Below are 20,562 nucleotides of genomic sequence, written 5' to 3'. Positions count from 1 at the left end.
GGCGCGTGTATGCCTGTCTCCCATCTGAGTTTCAGCTTCTATCCTTTTAACTTGTTAATGGACAGCTGAGACCCCACTTCTCAGCAGGAAGAGCACATACACCTTAAGGTTTGCTCTCCTGTATTGCTTTGCTACCTGGGAGTCTCCCCCCTCCTTCTTTTGCAAAAGTGCCCACTAATTGTTTTCCTTTGCCATAACGTTAAAGTGTTCTTAAAATCACATTCTTCTCCCCCCACCCCCTCGAACAGGAAAATGCAGAAAGAAAAACTCACAAAAACTAAAATCCCAATCCTGTCTTATCTTTGAAAGAGAAAAGAGTTAACTTCAGATTTAACACACACTTAAGTGTACCTGAAGTGGCTACCCAATTGTAATTAAAATACTATTAGGTGATATTGGCTGTTCTCCCTTCTTCTGTGCTATTAGTGGTTATCATTAAAAAGACAGATAAGTAGAAAGATAGATTCTGGCCCTTTACTTACTATAATAAGGAGGCATGGAAATTGTATACCAGCTCCCTCCATCTGGTCCCCTGTCCTTTCCATCCTCCCTAACTTAGAAGATAAATCTTTTATGGGACTGACATAGGCAGATCCAAATAGAAGCATTAATGGATTAACACAAAGCAAATTTAGTTTAATTTTAATTTAATTTGCTATATAATTTATTTTAGAATAGGATTTAAAATTGATTACAACTTTTAAAATGCCATGGCTTATTTATAATAGATACATAATTTATTGGTGGGGTGGTGGTTCAGGACCTGAGCTGATATGCATGTGGCATCTTGAAGGAAAAAACGGTCCTAGATTACATATTTTTTTATCTTAAGATTCTTAAAAAGAAACAACAACAACAACTTTAAAATGTTTTTTTAGCATTTCATAGAGCTGGTCGGTTTGCATCCCTGATACAAAATCTGCAGCTTCCAACCAGCAAGTCTGTAAAACCAACTTTCTAGATGTTTTTTACTTTATATTAAGTATTTTTACAAACTCAACTACATTCCTTGCCTCCTCCCCTCCCCTTAAGGCATGGCTTTAGCTGCTTTGCAGCACTTCAGTTCTAAACTGAGCTGCTAGTTATCCAAATGATCTAAATGCCAGGGAAAGGCAATGGGACTGTGAACCCCACCCCCAAAAAAAGCCAAATAAAACCCACATAGCTGTGACATCTTTAGTTGGCTCTCAAACAGATATTATATTTAAACTATAAGCATCAGTATGCAGTAATGTTCCCCTTAACTTTTGCAGCTTTTTGTGTGTGTGGTGGTGGTGGGCACTGGTGTGGTTGGTGGAGGGGAGCAGCAACTTACAGAGCTTGTACAGAAAATGCACATTTTGAGGGTGAGGTGGCATAGTCTGCAGTACCTTGCAAAAGGAAATTTTACCTAAAAGTCAAGGAGGTAGTTACAAGGAAGAAGCATTAGTTCTGTATTTAGGATGTCATGAATATGAAAGTAACTAACATGCTTAAAAAAAATAAAGCTAGATAGGTCAGCGTGCCTTTGTATCTACGAAGTGAGAAGAACGGTTAAACAATTGAAGCCTTGTCTGTCTTCAGATATGTGTGGTGAATATCTTATATGCGTTGCTGATGCTATATAAACATAACATGCTTCTTCCTAAAGTCAAATTCTTTGTTTTAATTGAAGAATAATATTGCTCAGGGCTCTACCTCTGAGTACAAATAGCTAATCTAAGAAAATCAGTTCTGGGAATCTGGAACCAATGGCTGTTTTCAAAATAAACAGACAAAATCTTCATAAAGAAGGCCAGGAGGATTATTTTTACACACAGTATATCTCCTGATTTCTCACCAAGAAAAAAACAATAAAACAAAACAAAAAAACCCCACCCTTTTATGGAAAAACTAAAAGGCAAAATGACAATGCAGCCCCCTTACCATATTTCTGTTCTTTAAAAATCATTCTGATTTAAGACTCCTAACCTGTCCTGGTTAAATTTTCCAACATTAATATATCTTAGAAGCAAATCTGTATGCACTTTCTCTTTCCCTCTATTAAAAAGGAAAATTTCTAGGGCAGGAGAGAGATATAGGGAAAAGAAAAGTAGAACAAAGTAAAAAATAAAGGTGTAATTTAAAACTTGTATTTATAATATTTAATGAGTAGCAGGTAAACAGTATCCTCACAACAAAGAACACCAATATGCTAACCTTTGTGCTTTTGTTCAACTGAGGCAATAAGGAAATGAATGAGGGAAAATTTGAAATCATTCGGATTTTCCAATACAGAGCCCAATATGGATGCTCAACAAAGTTGACTTAGGGAAGAATCTGGGGGAGGGGAAACACCCATTTACAGAAATTCCTTACAGACTTATGTTAGGGTAGAGATTTTCCTTTTATTAGGATCAAGCCCAACTGCATTGACACCCAGGCAGAAAGGAGATGTCCAAATCTACCTGAGTTTGGAGATCACACTTGGGACTCCTTTCAGTAGATAAAACCAGGTGATCTGAAGTTGCCCCATTCTCCCCTGGTCCCCTAGGTTCCAAGTCCCACTAAGATGGGAACCCCACAAACTAAGAAACTGCAAAGTGGAGCAGATATAAAGATGTTCCCTCCAAATGTCATTCGGGTCATTTGGTGTGAATGTGTGTGGTGGGCTTTCTGAAAATGTATTTTTAGTTCCCCTGGGGAACAAGAAAGAGTTAATTTGTTTTCTGACAGGTTTCACACTGTGGGCAGGTCTGCCAAAAAGGAGAGGAAACAGAGAACAGCCCTATGATTAATTCTATCTGTTTTTCCCATGAGCGATCACCTGCTCCAGGGGTCATGAATAGCAGGTAGCTCTCCCTCTCCAGGGCTCTGAGAGCTTCGTTTGTTTGGTGACAGCTGAATGACAAGGCCTGAAACCCGAACCCATCGCCCGGCCTGATGGGGGGATAAAAACCCTGGATGTTCCCTCAAACATTTCAGGAAATGAAAGTTGTAACGCGATCCCTCCAGCGCCCACATCTCCCCCAGCAAACACAAAAGCTCAAAGGAACCTTCTCGGATTGAATTCGGCCTGGAGTTGATGGAGGGAAAGCGGAGCCCGACGCGGGGCGGGGGGAGGAGAAGGGAGCGGATCGGGGCCACGGCCGGCGGGCCTTCTGAGCCAGGGAAGGAGGAGTGCAGAACCGGGAGAGAGCTGGGCGCGAGAGGCCCGGGCGCCCCTCGGGGCCGGCTTCCACGCCGCGTCCCAAGCGCCCTGCGCCTCCAGACTGCGTGGGCCACTGCCGCCCCCACCGTTTCATATGTCTTTAGGGTCAACCCGGATTGAGAAGGAAAACCTGCGGCCTCAAGCCGTCAGACCCCTGCGGGTGGCGCGGCCTCTGCACCGGGGCCTAGAGCGCCCCCGTGGGCCGCAGCGGGGGCCCGGACCCCACCTTTGAGCCCACGCTGGCCTGGTGGAGGCTCTGGGCGGAGGTAAACCTTCCGCCCCGCTTCCGGAGGGCGCAGGGGGAGCTGCTGGAACCCTGAGGCCGGGCGAGCCGCCACGAGGGCCTCACTCCGCGCCCTCGCGCTCGGCCGCCCCCATCAGTCAGCAGCATCCATCTGCCTCCGGCCTCGCCCGCACCGGTAGTGGAAGCTCCCAGCCAGCGGCCGGGAGGTGGCGTGGAGGCGGGCGGGGGTGGTGGGAGCAAGGGGAGCTGAGAAGTTGACGTTCCGACCCCCACGCGGCCGACCGTCCTTGGGTCGTACTCTCCTGTCAATCACCGCTCCCGGTGCCTTCGCAGCCTCTGGGTTGGTAGGAGGAAGTAAAGCCGAGGCCCCTCGAGGCGAGTTTTTCTCCTTAACCCTGACAGCTGTGACTGCTTTGTTCTCTAACAGAATTTCCTTTTTTCTGTCTTCATGAATTCAGAAATCTTTCTCAGACAGCATTATCAGTCCCCATCTCTCTCTACAACCTTCATGGGGACTAGGGAAATGATTTTCTTTTTTCTTTTTAAACGTAGAAGCACGTTACTGACTGGGAAGCAGAATAATGCATTGTCACAGATCCATCACTTGCACACACTTGCAACTTGTGTGACTTTGGGCAAGTTACCTAACTTCGCCGAGCCTCATCAGGGAAAATAGGAACCATGATACACTGCAGGGGTACCATGAAGCTTAAATTAGCTGAAGTATTCAACGTAAAGTGCTTGGCGCAAAAGACAATGAATAGTAGCTATAATTATAACATGCTTGAAGACTCCTTAGACTTTCACAAAACTGCCTAGGAAAATTCCCATGATGCTAGAGTTTCCAGTGAGGCAGATTATGACCATTTCCTCCTTTTGTCTGAAACATTGAAAGAATCACAAGTTATTTAAATAGAGACCTAAGGTCTGATTAGCCTTTGGGAGTAGCCAAAGCTGAATCTTATTTCTTGAAGCTCTGAGTCTAGAATCTAGAAGTTTAACTTCAGAATTTAATTCTGGGATGTTATTTAAATTTACAATGCTTGGAATTTGTCATCTCTATTGTTCTTCATGATTCAAACACTTGTGTAGATGCCATCATATATGGTAGAGTTCCACTGATGAAAAATAAAACCCACTTAAATATGCCTGAAAATGACAAATTAGAAGGGAACTAAAGCATTCAGCTGAGTAGAGAATTTAAGGCCCCACCTAAACATGTCAACATAAGTGTAGAATAAGAAAGTACTTTGAAGATTTAATGCCTTGCTGATGTTAACACAGTGCTGGATATAATAGCACCTGATAAATATTATTTGAGTAAATGAATGGGCTGCTGAAATGACAGAGTCTTTATATAGAACACAATTCCCAGAGTTGGAATTTTGCAGGACCCTCTTGGGCACGTTTCTTCTCTTGTGACACTCTAATGATCACAGGGGATGAATAGTTCATTTTGACATGCCGCACATCTTTCTGTGATTTCAGGGACTTTCTCCTTCAGGTACTATTGAAAGCTAAGTGCATAGCTGAAATTTGCATGGGTCATTGAGGGGGGGGCAGAGAGGGAGAGAGAGAGGAAGAATATGAGAGAGAGAATATGAGAGAGAGAGAGAATATGAGAGAGAGAGAGAGAATATGAAAGAGAACCTCTGGGATTATGTTGAGACTTTTCCCCCCTAGACTGACTCAGTGGTAGAGCCAGAGACCCAGAACTACTGATGGGAGGAACAGCCCCAGCAAAGGTAAATATAAAACCTAGAGAGTAGGTGGAGCATGCATGTGGTAGTGCCTTTAAGGATGGATCCTCATGCACTGCAATCCCTTCACAATGATTTCGTTGTCATTACTGAGAGAAGCATTTTGTCTTCAGTTCTTTAACTCTGTATTTTCCTCCAGCATCTTCATTTTCTTCAAAAGTATCCTAGTCAACTAAAAACTGTACATATTTAAGTTTTTAGTTTGGGGAAGTTGATCAATTTGTAGTTAATCACCATACATGCTCAGGATGAGTTCACCACTTTTTCTGTCAAAAAAGGTTGTATTACACTCACTAATTCCTTGAGGTAGAGATAGAGGGCACAGATGCATGTTGAGAAAATTTTCAAAAAGCTCTGTTATATACATATACTCTGTCTTACACCTGCAGGATTGTGTAGTCCCACACAAGTATTTATTTTTGGAAAATATACGATCTAATATTACTTTTATTTACAAAGTAGAGATTTGAGTGTAAGCAGTACACATATAGAAATGGAGAGAAAAAGTGGGAGTTGAAGCCCATCACTTTTAAGAATGTATCCTATAATCAGAGAAGTATTTGTTAGGAACTATGACTATATTGCTGCTAAATCATTTGCATGTTGTGAAATGATTTGCAGAGTGTCAGGACCAGGAGTTCTCAGAATTATGCTTTCTGCCACTGCTTTTAACATGACCAAAATAAATATGTAGTGTTTTTCCTTCTAAATTGTTCCAGCATCCACATGTTTAGAAACACAAAAATATGTCCATGTGCTCACTCAAAAAATAAAAAGAAATAAGAAAGAGGATTTTATACTGAGGAATAAGTTAGTTCAAATTAGATTAAACTTTGCAGAGGGTGCTTCAAGGAGGTTTGGGTAGATTCCAAGCTTTAACATATCATTCAAGAAATGAAAGGCCTCAGGGCATTCTAAAAGGCATGTCCGCTCTAAATCAGCTTTAGTTCATTTCAAATAAAAAAGTATATGACTGACCTTGAAGGCTGGATAAAGAGTGGAGTCTTATTTCTACTCTGTAGATGTATCACAGTGAAATAAAATAAATGTGGAAATCCTGGCCCCTCAGTGTTAGAATTTCTCTAAAGAATTTATATATAAGTGGTGAGGCAGTAGTTCCTGTTCAATCACTTAATCTCCATGAAACTGAAAGACTTATTTGTCAATATGCTGAGAAGTATAGTAACTTTCTTTCCACTGGAAATTAGTTATAGATAAAATAAATTAGCCCTCATGGAGTGCTTAGAAGATAACATACTAGATGTTTTCAGTATATTTCATGATGCATGACATTTTATGATTTTAATTATAGGTCGATTTCAGAGAGCTAACTGGTCCTTCAACTGTTGAAAGTATTTTTTCCCTTTTTTTAAAAAAAATAAATTTATTTATTTATTTTTGGCTGCGTTGGGTCTTCGTTGCTGCGTGCAGGCTTTCTCTAGTTGCGGCGAGCAGGGACTACACTTCGTTTTGGTGCACAGGCTTCTCATTGTGGTGGCTTCTCTTGTTGTGGAGCACGGGCTCTAGGCGTGTGGGCTTCAGTAGTTGTGGCACATGGGCTCAGTAGTTGTGGCTCGCGGGTTCCAGAGCGCAGGCTCAGTAGTTGTGGCACACGGGCTTAGCTGCTCCGCGGCATGTGGGATCTTCCTGGACCAGGGCTCGAACCCATGTCTCCTGCATTGGTAGGTGGATTTTTAACCACTGCGCCACCAGGGAAGTCCCTTTTCCCTTCTGATTAAGGCAAAACAATGGAAAAATAAGCCAATTTCTTATAAAATTTAAAGATTTCAACGTTAGTTAGCTGAGCTAAACAGGGAATGAAATGAAGTACAAGGTTTATTTTTTGAAGTTCAAGTTTTTAGCATTATATGGTGGCAAATGTACTGTAAAAACATGCCCATGACAAATGCTATAATTTGTCACACACCATCCCCCCCCCCTTTTTAAATGTAGATCACATATGACTTTGGGATAATGAAGACTTGAATTTGAATAACTACCTGAAATAGATGGATAAAATATAGTAAAATAGAAGTACCAAATTTTGTGACGATATGAACAAAACTCACAAACAAGACTCAAGATCGATTCTAATCCTTCATTAAGTACACTTCTTATGAACAGCACAAATGATTAAGAAAGACCTATTTTCTTTGCTGGTGCTCTCAGCCATACCTCCCTTGAGAAGTGTACGAAAGGAAGTATGGTAATGAGGATTAGGAGAGTCAAATACTGCTAGGCAGTGGGTGCACTGTGGATTGTATTACCTGCAGGAGTGGAGGCAAAATACGCATAAAATAGCCTTTCAGATTCAGTTTGTCTCAGGTTACATTGTGAAATTCAGTGGTTTCGTATAGTTGTATACCCATTGGCTCTCAAGAATTAAACAGAGTTGGGGAGGGCCGACCCCTGTGCAGAAGGACATGCAGGTGGTACCAGAGGTATTGGGGTTTGTGGTTTCCTGTGGGAAATTCTTTTGGTGATTTCATCCCCTCCTGGGTAGAGTGGGTAAGAGGCAGAGGTCCAGAACCTGATCTACAGCTCCTTCTTGGTTCACAGGCCAGTCTATATTGTGAAGACTAATTTCATACAGACTATTATTTGTAATGCCGGCATTGGCTCTGTTTGAGGACACTAATTAGTTAAAAACTGAAATTATGTCTTTCATCCATTAAGAAAAGAGAGTTCTAATATGCCATATTTCTTAGCTGAGAAATAAAACCTTAAGTCCTGATCACATAATTCACCTTAATATTCTTTAGTTCTCTTGGAAGTGATATCAACAATCCTGGTATCCTGGCTGAAATTCAGGTTTAGGACCTCCCCTATGCTTGTTTATGTTCCAGCCATAACTAGACGTGGTATTTATGTATTCTTCACTTCCTGTTCTAGACTTTCATGTGGTATTTATTTGCGAGTAGTTGGTAAGCTGATGGCCAAGGAAGATTTTCTGTTTAGACGTATTTTAATTGATTTAACCTCTTAAGACTGAACAAAAATTATAATATCTACAAATACTTATTATGGTAAAAATATTAAATTTTCTAAATTTTTGATAAATTATTGAGACTATGACACTAATGACTATATGTATACAGTATGTATTTGGGCTACCAGATTGGTACATTTTTTTAGTAAGAAAAATATCATTTATTGGATTTTATAGAAATCAGTGGATTATTAGGATGAATGAAGTACCACCTCAGACAGAGTGCATTCATGGCTCAGCTCATGTCAAAATAGGTCTTATGTTGGATCAGCTATTTAGAGACAATAAACAAGACCAGCAGTGAATTTCTAATGTCTCTGTTTTTTGGTAACGTATGGGACCATTTATTTTCTCAACAATTTGACTTACCTAGTTGTTTTCTTAAAACCTGTATCCTTCTTTTCCTTATGTCTTCCTCTTTCACACATTCTCATAACCATTCCAGGTAGATTTGATGCAATTGCCTTTACAAAGGGAAGTAAACACTATCTTTATTGAAAGATTGATTCATTCATCAAAAGTGGGTAATTAATTAAGACTAGTGGGAGGAGATATTAGAGTTGGTAATGAAGATGGATTAAGAGGGATAAGGGAAAATATTTCTCTCTTTTCCTCATAATGTTGTGCTTCAAATTAGCCAAAGATTTGAAGGAGGAAAAATGTAATACTAGAAGAGATTAGATGATCGAGTGAACCTTTCTGTGCTTGTGCTGCCCTGTTGAGCCAATTACTTTGCATGTAGGAAGCAGACATGTCAACACAGTGATCTCTGCTAAAATTCTGGCCCCTTTGCTTTCACCAGAAATGAATCCAAACATTTAAATATGCTCTCAAGTGTTACAGTTAAATTACAAATTTTGCCTGGAATGAAATCTCAGAAAAAGTGAAATTGTGGCCATGTATGTACAAGCGATGACAATAAAAGTAAGGCTTACATAATTCCAAAAGACACATGCACCCCAGTGTTCCTTGCAGCACTATTTACAATAGCCAGGACATGGAAGCAACCTAAATGTCCATCCACGGAGGAATGGATAAAGATGTGGCACGTATATACAATGGAATATTACTCAGCCATAAAAAGAAACGAAATGGAGTTATTTGTAGTGAGGTGGATGGACCTAGAGACTGTCATACAGAGTGAAGTAAGTCAGAAAGAGAAAAACAAATATTGTTTATTAACGCATATATGTGGAATCTAGGAAAATGGTACAGGTGAACCTACTTGCAAAACAGAAATAGAGGCACAGACTTAGAGAACAAACGTGTGGACACCAAGGGGGGAAGGTGGGGGGGGATGAATTGGGAGATTGAGGTTGACATATATACACTACTATGTATAAAATAGATAACTAATGAGAACCTGCTATGTAGCACAGGGAACTCTACTCAATGCTCTGTGGTGATCTAAATGGGAAGGAAGTCCAAAAAGGAGGGGATATGTATATATGTATAACTGATTCACTTTGCTGTACAGCAGAAACTGACACAACATTGTAAAGCAGCTATACTCCAAAAAAAAAAGGTTTAAAACAATAAGCATCTTATGAAATTTTAAACTCATTACTGTCTTTGTTGATGATGGATGCATGGGAAAGGGGTGGTAGAATGTACCTTTAGCTCTCATAGGAACGTTTTTCTACCTTGAGAATTTGGCAATAGTTAGAAAACCACCATCGAGAAAGGCCTCTCCCCTCCTGGTAGTATGATTTAAAGTGGCTGTCTCAGAAAGAATCTGCCCATGGCCACTAGCTAATTCATAGAATTGAGGTCACATTTGTTTTAAAGAGTTGACCAGTTAAATATAAAGAAAACTCTCCTTTCTAACAATGAGCAGAGAATTATGGTTAAAAATGTTATTCATGAGCAATCCACAAAATGGTTCTTGGGTCAAAGGTAGCATTAACAGTGGGGATTTGGCTACAGACTCTAGATGCAGCCCTGTGTGGGATAGCCTTATCTCCCTGCCCTATCTCTCCCGGTAAGACTGTGCTAGTGGAAACTGCAAACTGTTCAGGTAGCTGAACGACTGCCCTCGAGACAGATTGTCCCTGAGAAATGGGAAGCATAATCACACAGAAAATCATCATGGTAACATCACATATGTTATAATGAAAGTACAGATTGGTTTCATTGAGTTGCATATCATATATATTATCACTCATGTTTGGGGGGGATAAATATTTTTACTGTAAGAATTTAAAAAAGGATCTTTGTCTTTAGAATATGACTCCAGACCTTTACTAGGCATGGTTTTCATTAAAAAACCCCAAACAAAAATGCTGCCAGAGCACCCCAGGAAGGTGTTAACCATAGTAAATATTCATAAGGTAATGAGAGAAAGATTTTTATCTGACTAGATTTGGTGAAGTTATTGGTGTTTAACGGTGTATTAAACCAGGAAAAACAAATCTAATATAAACAGTGCTATCTTTTTGGAACAATTGTAGTTGTTTTGGTTAACAAGTATAAGCATGTGTATGAGCTTTTGTTACACCTTTGAAACCAGATTCTTCCAAGTGCCTAAGGTTGTGCCTACATAAACCTAGCATCACGATTGCATAAAAAAAGAACTACCGGGCTTCCCTGGTGGTGCAGTGGTTGAGAATCTGCCTGCCAATGCAGGGGACACGGGTTCGAGCCCTGGTCTGGGAAGATCCCACATGCCGCGGAGCAACTGCGCCCGTGAGCCACAATTACTGAGCCTGCGCGTCTGGAGCCTGTGCTCCGCAACAAGAGAGGCCGCGATAGTGAGAGGCCCGCGAACCGCGATGAGGAGTGGCCCCCGCTTGCCGCAACTAGAGAAAGCCCTTGCACAGAAACGAAGACCCAACACAGCCATAAATAAATAAATAAATAAATAAAATTAAAAAAAAAAAAAAAAAAAAAAGAACTACCTCAAACCCAGTGAAACTGGCCATTTTGCAGCTCAGAAACCATAATACCTATTGGACTGAATGCTCCAATCTTCTAAATAGTTTGTAAATTTAAATTAGGCAGGCAGTTTCATCACCCTCTTCCCCTACCCCTTAGTAAACTATAGGTCTTTTAAGGTACAATAATGCTTTTAGGCTGCCAGGGTTCCATTTCTATATTTTTATAGTTAAAAATTTCTTTCTATATTTTAAATCAGAACCACATTTTCATCAGAGATCTGCCAAAGAGTATGCCAGCAGCCTGAAAACCTTACTGTGTCCAACATGCTGGCAAAGTCAATTTATTGAGAGTGTAACTTGTACACAATAAATAATTTCCTTTATTGCAATTGTCTAATCTATTGTTTGCCATCTTGTTAAGAGTTCAGGGTGGCTAGGAAAAATATTTGAGGTTCTAGATTACTCGTGAGAACAGGCTGTTACTTACTGAATAATTGCTGTTTTCAAGGCTCTTGGCAGAAGTATTTAAAGGTTTATTGTCACCTTTGATGTCCACTCCAAACATCTCAATATTTATCTTTTAAAAAAGAATTTCTGGCATTGTTTCTAGAAATAGTAGTTATGCTGTCAATAAACCCCTTCTAGTCTTATTTAGCTTGAGTTCAGCACATTAATTAAACATCAAAGGGCCTAGGGCTGGGGCTGAAATCCCAATAATATCTCATGAATTCTCAAATCGTCCACCCCTCAGATGGGATCAGCAGGCAATGATTTGGGGACCTTGTTTTGGTCAACTTCAGAAGATGGCATTATAGTTCCTTTTTGTTTCTTCTTCCCCTCAACAAGAAAACCTTGACCCCAGTGGTTTATGAACAATCTAGACAGTTTTCTCTGCTGAGTGTTCAATACTTGTCTCTGGAGTGCTCTCAGATAGTCAGACGTTGTCCTGATATTAGAGGCTGACTGTGCTTTGTTTAAGGTTCAGGTAAGAAATTTATAATAAGACCCCATCTACATGCAGGACCTGAGGAGAGTCTCATCAGGCTATATTTTCCCAAAGTCTTGTTCTTGTTCTGCTCCTGTTTTCTACTGAATCTAATTTCCTGTTGTGTTCTTTCTTTTCTCGTTCATAATGATGTCTAAGTTTTAGAGCATGAATAGTATATGAGGGAAGATAAATAGAGGAAGAAGATGGATATCTTTCATATGAGAGGGTGTGTTTTATTTATCTTGGTGTGACCAGAGCCCAGCTTAGTGCCAAGCACCTAGAGGGTGCTTAGTAGGTGCTTTCTGAATGGGCGAAAGAACGATGTTTCAGAACATTAGGGACAGTGAGTTATAGGAACATTTCTTCTTTTATTGAGTATAGCACAAGAGGGAATATATAGGCTATGCTCAGGGAAATTGAGGTGAGACTGTAGGAAAAACCATGTGACTCTAAGGCATTTGGGACCTAAGGACTTTTTACCTGGAAAATCTGGAAGTCCCTGTATTGGGAGAAATTAAAGAATGGGAGATGGTTATTTTTGGAAAATGGTCTTGCTTAGAAAGTCAAAGGTCTTAATGAACGTTTCTATATTGGTGTCTCACAGGTGTGGTCTGTAGACCACCCGCATCGAAATCCACTGGTGTGCTTGCTTGCATCTTAAATAAATACCACAAGTGATTCTCCCACAAACTAAAATTTGAGAATAATTGTTGCAATTAATATTTCCACTACATAGCCCAGGCCATCATCGTCTCTTACCTGGATTCCTGCAATAGCCCACACGTTCTCCCCACTGCTTACTCCCTCTCTCCAGTGTGTTCTCCAAAGAGCAGCAGCCAGAATGAGCTTTGGATCATGTCACTTCTCTGCTTTGAGTCCTTCAACAGCTTCCCATTATACTTAGAATTAAGTCTGAACTTCTTACTGTGGCCTAGAAGGCCCTGTGTGATCTTTTTTTTGCTAATCTTACCTCATTTGACGCTCCCCTTCAGTCACCATACTGAATTAGTTAGAACAGGTAGAGTGATGGGCACTGTATAAATGTTAGCAGTCACAAAACAAACAAACAGAAGACCAACCTGCCCTTGTTATTGGAACCCCAACAACATGCCCACAGATGTGGCTTTTGAAGGTGTAGCCCGTACAGATGACGAGGAAAGCGAGACTTGGGTCAGCCACCTCTTCCTCAGCAGCCGGAAGCTGAAGCTCAGTTCCAACACTCGGGTACCACAGCATCGCTAAACACCGGCCAGCTGCACACGAACTGCTGGGGTGAACAAACAGGACAGGGGAAACCAGGCTGTCCCACGGGAAACTATTTATAGCCAAGTGTTCCTTCACCTCCAATATACCATCTAACAGTTTGGTTGGCTCAGCTTTGGGGAAACAGTGTTCTTGTCAAAACACTCGTCAAAAATATCCCAGGGCTTCCCTGGAGGCGCAGTGGTTGAGAATCTGCCTGCTAATGCAGGGGACACGGGTTCGAGCCCTGATCTGGGAGGATCCCACATGCCACGGAGCAGCTGGGCCCGTGAGCCACAATTGCTGAGCCTGCGCGTCTGGAGCCTGTGCCCCGCGACGGGAGGGGCCGCGATAGAGAAAGGCCCGCGCACCGCGATGAAGAGCGGTCCCCGCACCGCGATGAAGAGTGGCCCCCGCTTGCCGCAACTGGAGAAAGCCCTCGCACGAACCGAAGACCCAACACAGCCAAAAATAAATAAACAAATAAATAAATAAGAAAATCCTTAAAAAAAAAAAAAAAAAAAATCCCAAATCTGAAGAGATAATTGGTGAGGAGACCCAGTAAGGATTGATGGAAACTTCTTCTGCCAGGCTTCAGTCCTATGAGCCTATGAACCATACTTCAGTCCTATGAGCTTTTAGTGCCTCAAACAAGCCAAGTCATTCCCTCTTCAAAGACTTTACAGATACTATTTCCTCTGACCATTAAGATTGCCCCTCTTCTGCCTAATCCTTCCTGTTGCTTGAGTGTTACCTTCTCAGAGAGGCCTTTTCTCTAAGGCCTAAGTATGGCAGCACAGAGTTAAGGTGTGTATGGCTGCAAATATCAGAAAACCACAACCTAAACTGGCTAAAACAGGAGGGCAGGCTCCAGGCACAGTCTTCAAGAGCCTGCTCACACCGTGCCTTCTGGCCAGATCATCTTCTGTGTGTTGATGTCATCCCTATGTCTGTGTGATGATCATCCCTAGGTTGGTTGCAAGGTGGTTGCAGCAGTGCCAGACATCTCATCTCGTCAAAGCTGCATCCAGAGGGACAAGAGGAACTTTCTCTTCCTGGAGCTCTCAGGAGGGAGGGAGCTTTTTTTAGAAGCCCCCTTCCCCAAAAGGTTTTTCTTTTCTTTTTCTTTCTTTTGTTTTTTTTGGCTGCACCACACGGCATACAAAATCTTACTTCCCCAACCAGGGATTGAACCCGTGCCCCCTGCAGTGGGAGCAGAGAGCCTTAACCCCTGGACCTCCAGGGAAGTCTCCAAAAGATTTTTCTTTGTCTCACTGGCCAGAATGGGGTCATAAACTAATTTATCAACCAGTCACTGGTTGGGGGGAGTAGGGTTTATTGTGATCAGCCTTGAACAGGGATTCCTATTCTATTTTGTACCAAGTATACCTTGAATACTCAGAAAACTGTGTGTCTAGATTGTTTATAAACCACTGGGGTCAAGGTGTTCAAGAAATGATAGCTTAAAACACAGACATACACAGAAGTCTTGGGAATCCAAAACCCAAAATAATATATTTTAAATCAATTCATTTTATCGTGTTAAATTAGGAATGGGGTTTCAGTGCAATATATTAATATACTGCTGCAAAACAATTTCACATATGAATTCCAAGGCAGTTAGAAAAATGTCAAATGAGTGAAACTAATTGCTGGATGGACTAGAAATTATCAAGAAATATTCAAAATCATGCCAAACTTATGAAGGTTACTAGTCAGAGAACTTGTCCCCTAATGCCATAGTTCAGCACCACCATTCACTGTGATTAATGCGCCTGGGCTGTAGCTCACTCTAAGTCATGTTGCTGACACTGGATAAGTCAGGATCAGGACTTAGCTCTGCGTTCTGTAGTATGGTCACCTTGGCTCAGTGCTGGGTGGTTCTTACTTGCACCAGGCATGGTTCTTCATTAAATTCTAGTTCCTTACCCACCTCCCTTGAAAAGGGATTTTATTTTTATGACCATTAAGATATCATATTTTGGGGATTTCCTTGGTGGTCCAGTGGTGAAGACTGTGTTTCCAATGCAGGGGGCACGGGTTTGATCCCTGGTCAGGAAACTAAGATCACACATGCTGTGTGGCCAAAAAAAAAAAGATATCATGTTTTGGTCAAAAAGATAAAAGGTCTTCTTGACACACAAGATGGGTGGGGGGAGGAGAGGCATTTGCTCTGCCCATGTGTGTGTTTGTGTCTGGAAGGAGAAACTTAAAGAGATGGCTGTTTTCTGATGACCGTTCTCGTATGTTCTCTCCATGAATAAGAGTAACTTCTATTTTTCTGGAAGTGCTCTTTTATTCTCAGAACTACCCTGGGTTAGTTGTTTGGAGGCATTGTCTCCTAGAGGCCAAGCACCCAAGTTTTGGAGTCAGGCAGACCTGAATTCAAATTTTGACTCTGCCATTTTCTGTCTGTGTGACCCTGAGCAAATAACTTAATAATAAGAGTAAGTTGTAATAGTAGTCCTAGCAGTAGTAGTAGTAGAGTAGCAGCAGCTGTAGCAGTAGTAGTAAAAGTAATTACATACTTAGGACTTACTAGGCTAAATGCTTTGTGTCAACTCTAATTTTCACAACCCTAAGAAATAGTTTATACTTTTATTCTCACTTTACAAATGAGGAGGTGAGGCTAAAATAGGTTATGTAACTTGCCTCTAAGCTTCATTTTCCTTTCCTACAAAGTGGAGATAATTGTGCTACCTGCCTCATGGAGTTGCTGTCAAGATTAAATTACTGTATGTTGCAGGTTTTTCAGCGCATGACATATAATAAATGCTCAGTAAGTGGCAGTGTTAGCTAGTGTTAGTATACCTGATCTTATACAGCCATTGAAACCTTATTGTACTTTTATTCACTTTGCTAAGATAATAGAGTAATTGATTTCGCTTGTTCAGGAAGAGATGATATGGATTAATAACAATTAGTACATGTGACTCAAGGGTAGATAAATTCTAAGCATGGTCTATGATCATTTCATCCCTTTTGCAAAACAATTTCTGGGCCTTTATGTACATGATTTGGAAACTGAAGCCACTATTGTCATATGAAAAGAATCTTTAGTAAGGAATGTCTTTTTTTTATTTAAATTTACTTATTTTTGTCTGTGTTGGGTCTTCATTGCTGCGTGCGGGCTTTCTCTAGTTGCGTCGAGCAGGGGGCTACTCTTCGTTGCAGTGCGCATGCTTCTCATGGTGGTGGCTTCTCTTGTTGCCAAGCACGGGCTCTAGGTGCGTGGGCTTTAGTAGTTGTGGCACGTGGGCTCAGCAATTGTGGCTCGCGGGCTTTAGAGCGCAGGCTCAGTAGTTGTGGTGCACAGGCTTCGTTGCTCCGCGGCATGTGGTATCTTCCTGAGCCAGGGCTCGAACCCGTGTCCCCTGCATTGGCAGGCGGATTCTTAACCACTGCGCCACCAGGGAAGCCCAGGAATGTCTTTTTGTCTTTTATTTTTCTCCGCTCAACTCACCCTTATTCAAAATGGCTTTGGCTCGATTTTTAATATTCAAAGTGATATGCGGCTCCTTAATCCTATTCCGAATATTGGCGAATCAGGAAAGGGTCATTAGAGATGTCTTAGGCCAAATTATTATAGACTGGGTGGCTTAGACAACAAGCAATTATTTCTCACAGTTCTGGAAGTTGGAAGTCGGAGAACAGGGTGCCAACATGGTTGGGTTCTTGGTGAGTGCCCCTTCCTGGTTTAAAGAGGGCTGTCTTCTTGCTGTGCCCTTGCATGGCACAAAGAGCAGAGTTAGCTTTCTGGCCTCTTCTTATAAGGGCCCTAACCCAATTCATAAGAGCTCTACTCTCATGATCTAATTCCCCCCCAAAGCCCTCACCACCAAATATTGTCACAATGGGGGATTAGATTTCAACATGTAAATATTGGGGGACACAAACACTCAGCCCATAACATCTACAAAGCTATATTTTCAGTATGGAATTTCTCTATTCTTGGATTACTTTATTAAAAATTTACATAAATCGACTGGCTGCTATGTCCAATGTCAAAACTTCATTTAAGAAGACACTAGGAGTGAAATTTACTGTCTTTTACTAAGAAGGCATCTGTCTACTATCTACTGAGCTGTAAGAACAAGTTTTTTTGTGTGAACGAAGATTTCCCCGGCCAACAGGGAAGCTCCCGGTAGCCTTGGATGTGAGTGCCACCTGCTGGATGTCGTGCACAAACATTTTCCTGTAGTTCAGCCCACGAATAGGGGAGTTATTTGCAGTTCTTTATGGGAAGGTGCCCAAGTAACCCCCCTTTGATTTTAGGTGACAAGGACAGCTGTAATGTCTAATGAGTAATGTGATCTTTGGCTAAGTGTGCAGATTTATAAGAAAAACATATTCAGGAAACAAACTCAATTCAAAAATATTCCACTGAGCTATTGTTTATAAGCTTGCCAGTGCCAAGAATATAGTAAATAGTTCTCTGTTTATATTATGAGCTCATGAGTTTTATACGTTGGTGACATAGGCAGTTGGTGGGTGGCTTTTACCTTAAGGAGCCTGTACCTATATCTTGCAGCAGGGTAGGAAATTAAGAACCTGTTGGCTGTGATCATGTGTTGGCTTCAATGCCAAATATGTAATCTCATCCTAGAATTTTGGTTTTGGAGCCATAGCCCCTGTTTGGGGTTTAGTAGAGAAGCATCCCTTTGCACTGCTTTACTCTAATGGGCTCTGTGAAATAACTTCACCTGTGACTTATGGGGCAATTCTGTAGATTGGCTCTCACAGGAGCTTTGGGACAACTTGTAATTTCCATTGAGGGCAAGAAGGTAGAAATGACTCTTTAGGGGAAATAAATACATATATTCATTCTATTAAGAGCTTCATGACGTTTCTGCCAGATTGGTCGTTTGGAAGGACATGAAAATTGCATAGCATTGTTTGTGTACTAGCTACTTGGGAGAGGTGGCAGGATGGGGGCCCTGGGAAAGGGACAATCATTGTAACCTTTTCCTTGGGTCATTTTTAAAAATAACTTTTTGCAGAAATTTTAAAGTTCTAGGAGTTGGTCCCCAGGTTATCACTGACCCAGGATTGTCTGTAGTATATTCTTGACATCACGAGACCAGTTTTCTGCTTTCAGGATTTTACAGAAACTGGTGGCATGTATTTCTCCTGCCCTGGTTCCTTTTTCCTATCACTGGAAAACATCATGCATAATTCACAAAGGAGTCTGTTGGGCTAAAGCAAAAATTCTCTTTGTTTCAAAGTTGGTTAATGGGTTTTTGTGGCTAAATTTCTAAATCTACAAAATAGGATTCAGATTTGGAAAGGGCTCAAGGCAGATAGAGCTTTCTGTTTTATTTCTGGTTATGTTCATTTCAGGACCCTGATAACACAGGGATGTTGCAGTTCACTATTTTATGGGGAAGTGATGGGTGGTTGACTAGATTTCTCCAAAGATTTCTAGTTGACAAGAATCTATACTATGGATGTTAACTAGATTTACTGTGGTGATCATTATGCAATGTATACAAATATAGAATCATTATGTTGTACAACCAAAGCTAATATAATGTTATATGCCAATTATACCTCAATAAAAAAGAATCTATATTGTATGAGATCACATGACATTTGGCACTCTTGACTGTACCTACATCAATGCCAAGAGAGAATACAGAACGGAGATGTTAGTTCTTACACCTGCAATGGCACAATCAGATCATGAGACTGAGGTATTCTGTCCTTGCTAATGACTGCACTTTCAGATTGTTGGCTTCTCTCTACATGTGTGTCCTGATTTGACCTAGATTTGCGGGCTGGAAAACATGGAGCTACTCTTCACTGGGGGAAAATCCCCACTTATTATTTGTCCCTTGGATCTCTCAGGGTGCTATGCCGGTTCTATGTTTCTTGCATTTCTAGTCTGGGGCGACATTTGTCAGTTCTTGGGTTTCCTTCCTCCAGCTCCTCTACTCCATAGTATGCAACTCCCAGCAGTTTTTTTAACTGAGACTTTCAAATTATTTGAGTTGCTGTTATAGTTGGTTTAACAGTAGTGTCATATAGATTTGGGCTATATTCATAGAATGGCCTTGATTTTACACTGAATGGATTTTTAGTTCTATTCTCTGATTTTTCATCATTGGAGTCTCATAAAATGTTGCTATGCAAAAATTTGGTCCTGAGCGTATGTGGAACATAAGAGATATTACAGAGTTACATAGTCATATGCTGTAGAAGTCATCAGGTTTTGCAAAAAGAGTTTGAAACAAGACAGGAATGGAAGTCCAAATCTGTGGGTTTCATCACAAAGTTTTGTGGTAAAACCAAGATGAAGCCACAAGCTTCACTGTTGGGCAGACCAGCATTGGAAGAACGATTGATTTAAGGTTAGCCAAGGTCAGGCGGAAGCTTGGCTTTTTCTATTCATATGTTCGAACCCCAGACCTACTGAGTTTTGTATGGTTTGAGGTTTTGAAACAGAAAGCATTTTGGGGCCCAGTCCAAAGCCAAGGACTGAGGACTAAGGGTAAGGGAAGGTTGTTCTGTCTTGGTTTGTTAGCAATGCTTAGGTGAGGGATTTTTGTCTTTGATTACTAGCCAAACCTTATTTACTTAAACTTTGGACATTTACAAAACCAAAGCATGTCTTTTCTCCCTGTCTGTCTACCCAATAGGAAGATCAGGATTCTTCTCAGAGTCTCCAGACATTTCTATAGACCACAGAAAGATTTATTTCTTGAAAAATTTCATGACTGCGCTTACCAGCACTCATAGACTATATTCAGTTTCTTTGGTTCAATATTTAGGTAATTCTCTAGGAGTAAAGGTATCAAGGTTGCCTAGTCTGAAAGAATTGGACCTAGCTAAATAGTCTGAAAAAAAATCATGTTGCACTTTCAGAATAAAAATTTGAAGAAAACAAAAGAAACAGTCAAGTGCAGAGCCTAAAACCAGTCCCTCAGTGGAGTGCGGGAAACATGGTACATGAAAGACTCGCTCGCTTGGCAATTTGTGGGCAGCCCAAGTTCTGATTGGGGCATCATCATTGGGTGGTATGAGGCTGGGAGTCTCTGTAGTTGTGCCAGGACCAAATCTTCTACAAGGTGGCAAAATCAATCAAGTCAATTAGATATGTTTTCAGCTGCAAATTATAGAAAACCATTCTCCAAGGTTTCACTTTTATAGGGTGTTAATTGTTTTTCTCAACAGAAATTCTAAGCCTGGCAAGGTGGCTCACCAATGCTAGGTGAGCCAGTCTAGGTTCCTACCTAGAATTTTTCCTTCTTCCCGCTCCACTGTCATCCTCATTATGGTCACCTTAGGATCTCCA

General features: G+C 41.1%; 1 long non-coding RNA gene across 1 annotated transcript in view; it reads left to right on the top strand.

Moving 5' to 3' along the window:
• LOC130707464 (uncharacterized) overlaps positions 1–20,562 on the top strand; it is a 139,276-nt gene that overhangs the window by 1,835 nt on the left and 116,879 nt on the right. The gene's annotated exons all lie outside the window — the stretch shown is intronic.

This window comes from Balaenoptera acutorostrata, chromosome 3 (assembly GCF_949987535.1).
Source record: "Balaenoptera acutorostrata chromosome 3, mBalAcu1.1, whole genome shotgun sequence".
In the NCBI taxonomy this organism is placed as follows: domain Eukaryota; kingdom Metazoa; phylum Chordata; class Mammalia; order Artiodactyla; family Balaenopteridae; genus Balaenoptera; species Balaenoptera acutorostrata.
Note: the sequence above shows the minus strand (reverse complement) of the source record. Positions and strands in the feature narration are given on the sequence as shown.